This window comes from Myotis myotis, unplaced genomic scaffold, assembly GCF_014108235.1.
Source record: "Myotis myotis isolate mMyoMyo1 unplaced genomic scaffold, mMyoMyo1.p scaffold_m19_p_9, whole genome shotgun sequence".
NCBI classification, from domain to species: Eukaryota; Metazoa; Chordata; class Mammalia; order Chiroptera; family Vespertilionidae; genus Myotis; species Myotis myotis.
In genome coordinates, this window is record NW_023416401.1 from 57913229 (window position 1) to 57923854 (window position 10626).

The following is a 10626-nucleotide window of genomic DNA, read 5'->3' on the forward strand; positions in this document are numbered from 1 at the left end:
CCTACTTGACCTTAAGACCCTGGACACCAAGGAACTGCAATGATTTTTCTCTGTCTCTCACTCTCCCCCCAGCACGATGCTCAAAACACAGTCGGTGTCTCATAAAACACCAATGATAATAACCATTAACTGAAAAATAATGAATTATAACCATTTATTGACCATTTGTTCTTTACAATGCTCAGACCTCAACATTCTACACATATCATTTCAGTTAATCCACCCAAGTCCCCAACAGACTTGTCATCCCTACCCCTTTGCTTTAAGCTGAGGAAATTGAGGCTCAGAGAGGTAAAGTGACTTGCCCAAGGTCACATAGTCAGGACATGGCAGAGTCAAGACTAGAATTTAAGTTCTTACCCACTGCCCTGCTTGGCCTCCTCCAATCCACAAATGAAGGAGGGGATATGTGAGAAATCAGGGCCTGCCAGTAAGGGGCCACAGGGCTCTGGAGAAACCAGCCCAGTTCAGGGCCAGAGGCAGATTCTGCAAATAGAACTTAATAACCTTCTATTAAGCACCTGTTCTATGCAGAGCCCTGTGCTAGGTGCTGGGGAGCAAAAAATAATGTCTGAGACATCTTAGGGTTCACAATCTCACAAGAGAGACAAGCCATGTCTCAGGAGAAAGTCAAGACCAAGCAGAACTTGTCCCCAGAAAAGAACAGATAAGGTGCTAACGGAATGCAGAGGAGGGAAAGACAAATCTCACTGTAGGGGTGGGGATAAGAGGGCTCACAAGGCTTTGTGGGACAGTGGTTGGTACCTGAGCTGAGCCGAGAAAATGCAGACAGTGACTGGGGAAGGGTGTGGCGTTTTTGGCAGGAAGAGCCCAGGGACCTGCGGCAAAGACACGGGTAAGACTGGGCACGTCCCCAGGAACCTCAGGAGACATGCTCCAAACCCCTCCCCTTGGCACTGGCCGCAGGTGTCCAGCTCAGAAGAGAGGCCATCTTGAGCATCCCCAGACTCACAGGCACCTGATTCGTGTATGGTGAGTGGGCGGGGAGAGAGAGAAAAGGCTGAGCCTCTGGGCATGCTGTTTGACAGGAGGATCTCAAGGGGCTGGAATCCAGGCTCTATATGAAATCTCTGAAGATGGGAGACACTAAAACGAGGGGGTGAAGCTGGGAAAGCAGCAAGAAGAAGGGCAAAGAAGATGAGTTGGGCAACAGGAGACCTGGCTCCCAGAACCACAGATCAAAGCTACATGTGACCTTGAGCTTATCCTGTCCAACCCCCATTTTACAACTGGAAAAACCTGGGCCCAGACAGGGAAAGGGACTGATCTACAGTTCCTCAGCACTCTCACCTAAAACCAGCAATGTGCTGAGAGGTAAGAGAGATCTGTCCTCAATGCCTGACTCTACTATGACCTCCCAGGTGACCCTTCCCCCAGCATTAGGCTCCCACTCTATAAAACAACCCTGAAGACAGTGGTTCCAAACTACATGGGTCATGACTCAAAGGCTCAGAGGGTGCCTATGCATCCTATCCCGCGATCAAAGCATACTCTCAAAGGTATGTATGTCGTTTCAGAAGTTCATAAACATCTGAGAGCAGCTCTCCAAGGGCAATCTGAGGATCCTCTGTCTCCCACTGACAGGGAACCTGTTAAAATGAGCTGACTCCAGGGCCCCACCATGGATCCCACCCTCCCGGGGAGCAGCTGAGTTTGGAGCTCTGGACAAGTCCCGGAAGAGGGGGGTTTTTAGCAAGCTCCTCTCGGCTGCTCTTGGGAGAGCCCTGCCTAGGGAAGCCTCGAGGTAGGGGGAGGTCCTCAGCACTCTCCTTTCAGCTGTTTCACATATGAAATTCCTGCTTCATTGCCAATGAAGAGAGGGCTCTGTGGCTAAAAGTTGTAAAGCCACTGCTCACTAATCAAGGTCCCTTCTGGGTGAGCGACCTGCTCAAGCTGACCACGAAAGGAGTGGGTGGAGGCCCAGCCACCCACCTGCAGCTGCCCAGATGCTGAGGTGACATTCTGAGATCGGCAGCCCTGTCTGGGAGGGGGTCTGGACTCCTGGGCTGAACTTGGAATGAGAGGAGGTTTCCAATCAACCCCAGCCTCAAGGCTCCTTTCCTCTCTCCACACTGTCTCACTCTGGCCTTTGTCCAGCTCTGGCTTCCTTCCCTTTTTCTTTCTAGCACAAGTATCCTCCTGAACCTGGGTCTCCTGGCTCCAGCCTCTGCCTCCCTTGCCCTCTAGCAATCACTGAGCCTGATAAAGGATCGCCAAGCCCCCAAACTCCCAAGTACCCTTCTGAGGCAAAACTAGCACTCTCTGCAGATGATAAGGTTATTTAACTGGAAGACTCGAGATAATCTATGGAAAACTAAGGTGGCCAGTAATGAAACAATATTTAGTAGATAATCCAAGTGCCTTCAGTCCTGCTCTGTCACCTGCCCCTGATGCCGTGTCTCTCCCACAGGTGGGCAGTTGCCTAGAACCAGATGGGCTCAGAGCCTTGGCCAGCCCCAGGCTGACACCTCAGTGTCAGTCTCTGAGGGGATGACAGCACAGGCCCGGGAGACAGGAGACCTGGATTGGAGACGCTGCTCTCAGAACCAAGCAATCTGAGCAAATGCACATCCCTCTACGGACCCCTAAATGTTCAGTAGGCCCCAACTGGGGCAGCGTAGGGAAGACTCGAGAGCATCTACTGGCTTGAGATGGATCTGGATTTCAATCCCAGCTGTGCTGCCTGCTGGCCGAGGACTGGGTAGGCTTTGGGTGAGTTACTTAGCCTTCTTTAATGAAATGGGGATCTAATCTCTGCCTCACTGGGTAGGTGCAAGGATTAAAAGACATAGGCGTGAAACGCGCTTAGCACGGGCCTGGCACATGTTAAGCCAATAAATGTAAGCAGTTGTTTATCAGCTACCAGAGTGGGCTCCTGACAAGGAAGACTAGGCTTTCTAATTCATAGGTGGCTCCAAACAGCCCCAAACCCACCACTGAACTGGGTCTGGAGGCTTTATCTTTAGACCTTTAATCTGGACAGAAGGGCGGGAGAGGAAGGAGGGGAAGGCAGAAGAAAAGAGTGGGAGAAACTAAGAGAATCAAGGCAAGTAAAGGAACCTCAAGGGGTTAAGAAGGGGCCTGGCTCCTCAAGCTTGGGGGAAAGGATTACGTCAGGGAAACTGCCAAGGCAGGATAAGCCTTCTCTCCTTTCCAGAGCCTTCCCTAGGCTCACCAAGGCAAGGCTTGGAGGGATACTGCCTGCTGAGAGCACTGCCATGGCTGTCAATAGGGACATTGAAGCCTTGGGTTACCTCCAGCTCTGGCTCCCCAAGCTGCACTGCCCACCCCTAGTGGCCTCCTCTGGCTGCGGCAGACAGAGAGGGCCAAACCCAGGCTGAGAACCCATCCAGCCTGTGAAGGCACTGCCTGCTGACTCAGGACTCAGGGACCCCCTTGCTTGGGATTCTGGTCCTAACTCAGCAGGACTCTTCCCCTCTGGGTCCCCACCCCCAGGCCCTGTGTGGAGTCCTCTCCAGGCCTCTACCTGCCCGGAGCTCCTGCTTCTGAGGCTGAAGTTGCAACCGGGGGAAAAGCACTGCTCAGACTATAAACAGGAGCCTCAGACGAAGTGCTCCACTTGTCACTGACCTGCTGTGTGACCTCCTAGGTGTCGCTTCTCTCAGAGCAGGTTTCCCTTCTTTGCCCCTCTGAGCACAAAGGGGCAAAGAAGATTTGCTTCAGGAGAAGAGTGGGCTGGGCTGGGCTCGGCTGGGCTCTGCTAAGAAGGCAGTGGATGTGGCAATGGCCAAGGGTTATTATGATGATGATGATTATAATTAAAAATCACAGCAACAAACTCTTAAGCACTTTACAAAGAGCTTTCTCATCATCCCCCGGGAATCACACTGTAGTGAGAGAGGTGGAGATGGATGGTAATTATTCACATTTGGCAGATGAGGGACATGAAGCAATGTCGAAGTGACTTGTCCCAGCTACTAAGTGCAGAGAAGGGGGAGCTGAGAGGAAGTAATAAGTATTGCATGTCTACAGTGTGCCAGCTCCCATCTGTTATCATGACCAAGGCTCACCACCACAGCCTGGCATCGCAGGTGCTACAGTCCCCATTTCATAGAAGAGGAAACTGAGGTTGAGACAAATAACTGATTTATACTGAGAGGCTCGTGTTTGCTCCATTACAAAGTCTGGATTTGGACCTGGGTTTGCGGGACTCCAAGACCTGCACTCTTCATCTTCCTATGTGTACTGAGTTGAATAGTGCACCCCTCCCAAGCTCATGTCTATCCAGAGCCTCAAAATGTAACCTTATTTGGAAACAGAGTCTTTGCCGATGTAATGAGCTAAATAAAATGAGGTCATGCTAGATTAAGGTGGGCCCTAAATCCAATATGACTGGTGTCCTTTTAAGAAGAGGAGGTAACACAGACAGTCTGGGAGAAAGGGAAGAAAGCCGTGTGACAAGAGAGGCAGCTGCTGCTGCAAGCCAAGGAGCATCCCAGATTGCTGGCAACCACCAGAAGCTAGGAGAGAGGTGTGGAACAGACTCTCTGCTCAGAGCCTTCAGAAGGAACCAACCTTGCCGACATCTTGATTTCTGACTTGTAGCTCCAGAACTGTGAAAGAATAAATCCCTACTTTTTAAGCCACTCAGACTCTGGCACTTAGTTAAGCAGCCCTAGGAAATTAATACACTGAGTCCATTGAGTAGCAGACGTGGGATGCAAATTCCAATTTTCAGATTCCCACTCATTAACCTTGGAGGTTAATGGAGGCCTATGGGCCAGTGAGAAGTCATTCTCATCTCACCTCCACCTCCCTGGCCCAGGCTGGCCTGATGCCCTTTCACTATGCTTCTTCTATGGTCTAGATCTCTATCCACCCCATTGGGCCCTTCCATCATGTAAATAAACACCTTTAGAGCCCAGTCTCCTAGTCAACAGTCCCCCTACCCCCACCCCACCCTCTAATACCACCTGGAGAGTTGTGTTTTTGAAATGCAAATCTGATCCTTCCGGGCTAGCTTTATCCTCTTCCCTTGTTTCCCACCACCTATAGGTCAAGATTTCAGCCTGTGCCAGATCTGGCCCCACCCTTCCTCTCACGCCTCATCTCCAGCCATGCAGCCCACCCATCCCTACCATTCCCCACCTTCTGCCCCAGCCGCATGGAACTGTTTGGAGCTACCCTAACAAGCCATAGTGCCTTTGCACATGCTGCTCCAACTACCTGGAAGATAAAATCCAGCCCCAAGCACTATCTCTCTCCTCCATGAAGCCTTTTCCTCCATGAACACCTACATCCTGGCACCTTGTACACTGTACATCTTTACGTGTCTGCCCCCATGCCTAGCCTGTGAACATTGTTGTATTCATTTCTATATCTATAGGCTTAGGGTTGGCAAAAGGCATTCAACAATATTGAACTGAATTGTGGAGTAGTCATAATAGTAATAATCACTAATATTTACCAAATGTTTACTATGTGCTTAGCACTGTGCAAAGCATTTCATGTATCATACCTCATTTTGTTTTCATAACAACCCTATGAAATACATACTATCATTGATCCTGTTTCACAGGTGAGGAAATGAAGAGATGAAGTCACTTGCCCAAGCCCACCCTACTAGTAGGCAGCAAAGCCCAAATGACTCTAGAGCCAGTGCTCGTAAGCAATACTAGGTATACCGTCCACCCCAATACCCTCATGTTACAAAAAGAGGAAGCAAGCAAGAAAGGGAAAGTGACTTGTCCACAGTCAGTAACAAGGAGTGGACTCTGATCTTTAGATTCCTTATTCCATGCTCTTCCTCTTCTCATTCTTGCAGGATCCTAATCCAGGGGGACACAGAAATCAAGTTCTCCTGTCTCCCTTAAAATAGAACCCAGCAAGGGCCTGGGCTCAGTGGGGCTCAAATCTATGGCCAGGAGATGCACAGTCAAAAAGATAAATCTACTTCAAAACCATCTGAGGCCTGCTGAGATATTACAATGTCAAAGCTTGAGAGGAAACTTGGATATCATTTAATACCATCTCCCATTTTATAAAATTATTCATTCAAAAAATTTATTGAACACCAATCATAAGCCAGGCACTGAGTGGGGGCACTACAAAGACCGACAATCAAGCTCCTGCCCAGATGGTATTTGCAATCCAGTGAGGGGAGACAAACAACTAACAAGTTCATGCATAATTACAAACTCTCATAAGTAGTACGAAATATAGGGAGTTCTAAGAACGTGTTACAGGAAAAACTGATTTAACTTAGGGAATTGGTGAAGCCCCCTGTCCCCTGAGAAAGCGACTCTTAAGCTGAAATCTGAAGAATGGGAGTTAACCGAGATAAGAAGCAGAGGAAGAGTATGCTAGCAGGAGGAACAGCATGTGCAAAATCCCGAAGCCAAAGAGTTCCTGTTGCCTTGGTGAACTGAAAGAAGGCAGAGTGGCGGTTCCAGAGGGTGGCTAGGGACTCCATCCTGCAGGTCTTGTAGGTTAAGTTAAGGAGTGGAGAAACTGAGCAGAGCGGGAAACCCCTTGTTCAGAACTTGGCCCAGATTAGAGGGCCAAGTCATTGAGTCATCGCAAGACCTGAGACTTGAAACCAGAACCGCTATCTGCCAGGTTAGGGTGCTGCAGGTGACTTCTGGTATGTAGTGTGGGAGGGAGCAGGGGAGGCTTCCCAGGTGTTTCAACCTGTAGGAGGTTCCGGCTCCCTGTCTGAACTTTTCTTGAGCTCTAGAGTACACCACAATCACCTGTGTTTGTGAAAACAGACTGCTGGGCCCCATCCCCAAAGTTATTGATTCAGTAGGTCTGGCATGAGGCCCAAGAATTTGCATTTCTAAAAAGATCCTAGGTGATCTTGCTGCTGCTGGTGGGGTGACCATACTCTGAGAACCACTGCTCTAGACTAAAGCATATGGGGGCTGGGGGTCGTGGAGTGTGGGGACCATGGCCAAGATCCTTAGGGTCTATAATAGATTCCTAAATCTAGGTAACAATGAGACAAACTCTAGCACTCTGAAAAAGGGAAGGGTCTCAAAGTCCCAGAATCTAGCCTACTAGCTTCTCAGCCAGGGAAACTGAGTTGAGTGAACATAAAGGGTTTGACCAAAGTGAAAAGGAGACCCATGGACCAGACTCCAGGACTCCTGAGCTCCAAACCTTTCTTGTCCTGAGAAAGGAATTCAGGGAAGGGGACAGCAAGCTCAGCTTTTCCCATACTCTGCTGCCTTGGGCAGGGAAACATTTTAAGAATTGCAGAAATCTGCTGTTGGCCTCCAATCCTATCACCCATCCACCCTCCTTCCTTTCACACTCCCAGCTCCCTCCCTTTACACTCCAAATCCTGTGCACTTTATCCTGGCAAACCAGGCAGCAGAGGGGGAGGTGCAGTTATAGGGAAAAATAACTGGAAGTGAAGGAAGAATTCTTGCACTTGAATATACTTCTTCCAGAACAACTACTTCCTCCTGTAAGTCTCAGTTTCGATCCTTGTATCCAGTCTTACCCCAATCTACCTACATTTCAGTTCCAGCATCTGGAACCCACACAGCCAGGTTTCCAAACCACCTTTTCACCCAGTTTTTCTAAAATAGAGTGGCTCTGGACAAAATTTTCTATCCTCTTCCAGTTGGCAGCAAAATGTCACTTCTCTTGCAAAACCTACATGCACAGTCTCACTAATATACAATCAGCTATATGTACATAAAAACAAATATACCAGAATTTATAAAAACACATAGACATCAAGAGATACATTATTCACTGTTCACTGGTAAAACACACCTAGCACCCAAATGCCTATGAAATAGACAGAACACACACATGCACACAGACTAGAGACCTAGAAATGCATGCACTGCATCAATAAACGGGGAAAGAGGTACTTACACACCCAGACACCCTTCTCAAAGTAGAGGTCTCCTGAGGGGTAATTCCTGGGGAAGGGGGGGTGCGCTGGTCCTTTAAGAGAGTGGCTCCCCTCCTCCTTCCAGGGCACCTAAGATGTGGCTCTACTCTCGGGGCAGGAGTAGGGGGGAGTGTGGTTGACCCGGCCAGGCCCGGCCTGGCTCTGGACGACAGTCTCAGCGCCGCGACAGGAAATGGATTCCTGAACCGACTGGGACAGCAGCCTGGGGCTCGCTGTCGCTGCCACCGCCACCACCAACCCACACCCACACCCACACCCCACACCGGGCTTCGGGCAGGGCACGCCCTCCGCTCCAGCCCAACCGGGTCCGCGGGCTCGGCTGTCAGCCCGGCTCCTTCGTCCCCCGGGGTGTGGCCGCCCACCTGCCAGCCGGGCGTCTCCGCCGCGGGGAGGGCGCTCCCGCCGCCGCCGCCGCCCACCGCCCCGGCCAGGTGCCCGGCTCCCGGCGACCGCAGCGCCTCGGCCGCCGCCCCCACCCCTTCCTCCTGGCGGTGCGGAGACAAAGCCGCGCACACGCACACGGGGGCTGCGCGGGGCCACGCGGCGCACACCCGCCCTCGCACGCGCACACTCGGGGATCACACTGGCGCTCACACGGCGACACACACACACACACACACACACACACACGCCACTAGCAAAGCCACCGGCACACACCCTCATCCAGATGTCTACACGCTCAGCTTCACATTCGGACACACCCTCTCACAGACACACTCAGACACACGCACGCACACACCCGCACCCAGCCCAGGGGCGCACACACAGAGGCACGCGCGCGCGCGCGCACGCCGAGCATCCACTTGCACTGACCCACGGACACACGCGCGCGCTCACACCCAACACACACCAGGCGACGTGGAGCCCAACACACATACCGGAGCCAGAATCTAGTCGAACGAACCGAAGCCGGGCTTCTGCCTCGGGAGCCCGCCCTCTGCCCGGGGGTGTCCAGAACCCGGAGCCCGCCCCCCAGTGCCCGGAGCCCTCCGTGATCACCTCCAACACACACACACACGCACACGCGCGCGCGCACACACACACACACACACACACGCACGAGCTGGAGGAGGGCGGCGGGGACCGCTAACCTGGCGGCGGCGGCGCGGCTTCCGGGCGCTGCCGGTCCTCGATCCGTGTCCCGCGGCCAGGCTCCGAGGCGTCCGAGCTGCGCAGAAATGCCCGCTCGCTCGCTCGCTCCCTCTCCCCCTCCCACGGCGCTCAGCCCCTCTCCCTGCCCGCCCCCCCACACCCGTCTCCCCGCTGCGCCCTGCCCCGGCCGGCTCCCCGGAGGAGGCGGCGGCGATCCCGGCCGCCCAAGCAGCCACGGGCTGGCGGGCGAGCGAGGAGCAGCGGCAACGAGAGGCGAGCCGCCGAGGGAGCGCCCGAGCCGCCGCCGCCGCGCGTCGGGAGGAGCCGCGCCGCCCCGGGAGGGAGGGGGAAGGGGCTGAGCCCCGCGAGCCCGCGTGGCCCTCGTGGCCCGCCGCCCGCCCGGTTCCCCACGTGGGCCCCGCGCCCGGCGCCTACCTGAGCCGCCGCGGAACTCGGAGGCCGGGGGCGAGCGGCGGGGAGAGGAAGTGGAGACCCCAACCCGGGCCTCGTCGCCCTCCCGGTCCCAGCAGGGTGGGCTCGGGCCCCGCCCCTGCCTCCTCCCGGTCCCCGCCAGCGCCGACCTCGGTTTTCCCTGGCGAGGAGGCCTCGCAGCTCTCGGCTCACGGCCCGGTGCCCCGGGCTAACCCCGAGGCCCGGCGCCGGGCTCGCCGGCCTCCTCCACCTCCAGCCTGGACCTGGCCGACGCCCACCAGCCTCCCCGCCGCCCTCCCATTGTTCCCGTGGCAGGAGCTCGCAGAAAACCACGCCACGCATTCCAGCCCCCTCTCAGGTGGCAATACCTCTGGACGCTCTGGGGGCTCTCGAGGCGCTGGTCCGTGGCTCCTGGACCCCGACGCCCGCCCTCCGCAGGCGCTGGCACGCCCGAAGCAAAGAGCTTTTCTAAATAACCACCACAGCCCTTACCAGCGCTCCTTCAGGGAGGGAGGAACTAACCCAAGTCCAGCAAGCTCAAGAGAGCAGCAGGGAGGTGGGGCACCCATTAGGTGCCCCCATTCTGTAGATGAAGAAACGGAGAGGATTCCTGCTCCAGAGCTCCTGGGAAGTCCAGGGCCCTCCAGAAATGTGGGGAACAAGGAGCCTGGCCTCCTTTGTTGGACAATAAATAAAGCACAGAGAGGAGGGGGAAGCAGTGTCATGTACTTTCCTGGGTTTTACTGGAAGTCAGGAGGTAGGCACAGGCTTACTAAGCTCCGAAACTCTCATCTGCTTTGTCTCACTTAGTCCTCACCGGGTCCCATGTGGCAGCTGTGTTATCCCCACTTTCCAGATGAGAAGCTTGTCCTGGGCCTCCACCAGGCAGCGCAGAGCCCATATAAAGTCCAACCATGAGGGACGTTCACTGCACCCCTGCCTACCGTATAGGGACTAAGTGCCAAGTGAGCAGCCGGGAACATAAATCAAGGGGGGGCTTCTGCAAACTAAGAGAGGGCAGAACTGAGGGAGCTGAAGCCCCAAAGCAGCACTGAGCGAGGCTTGGTGGGGGTTAGGGGATATAATTCATATCAAAACGAATGTATTTGGAGCACTTACTATATTTCAGGCACTGTTGTAAGAGCTTTACTTGCACTAACTCATTCAATCCCACAATAACTCTGTGGGGA

General features: G+C 53.8%; 1 protein-coding gene across 7 annotated transcripts in view; it reads right to left on the reverse strand.

The window, feature by feature from the left end:
• EPB41L1 (erythrocyte membrane protein band 4.1 like 1) overlaps window positions 1–9581 on the reverse strand; it is a 119564-nt gene extending 109983 nt beyond the window's left edge. For 2 of the 7 annotated variants that reach the window (XM_036321341.1, XM_036321340.1), the window contains exon 1: window positions 9004–9158. The gene's annotated coding sequence lies outside the window, so the exon portion shown is untranslated. Of the gene's footprint in view, window positions 1–9003; window positions 9333–9439 lie in introns of those variants that run through there. The other 5 variants (XM_036321336.1, XM_036321342.1, XM_036321334.1 and 2 more) reach the window with 5 other exon arrangements.
• Between the last annotated feature and the right edge of the window lie 1045 nt (window positions 9582–10626).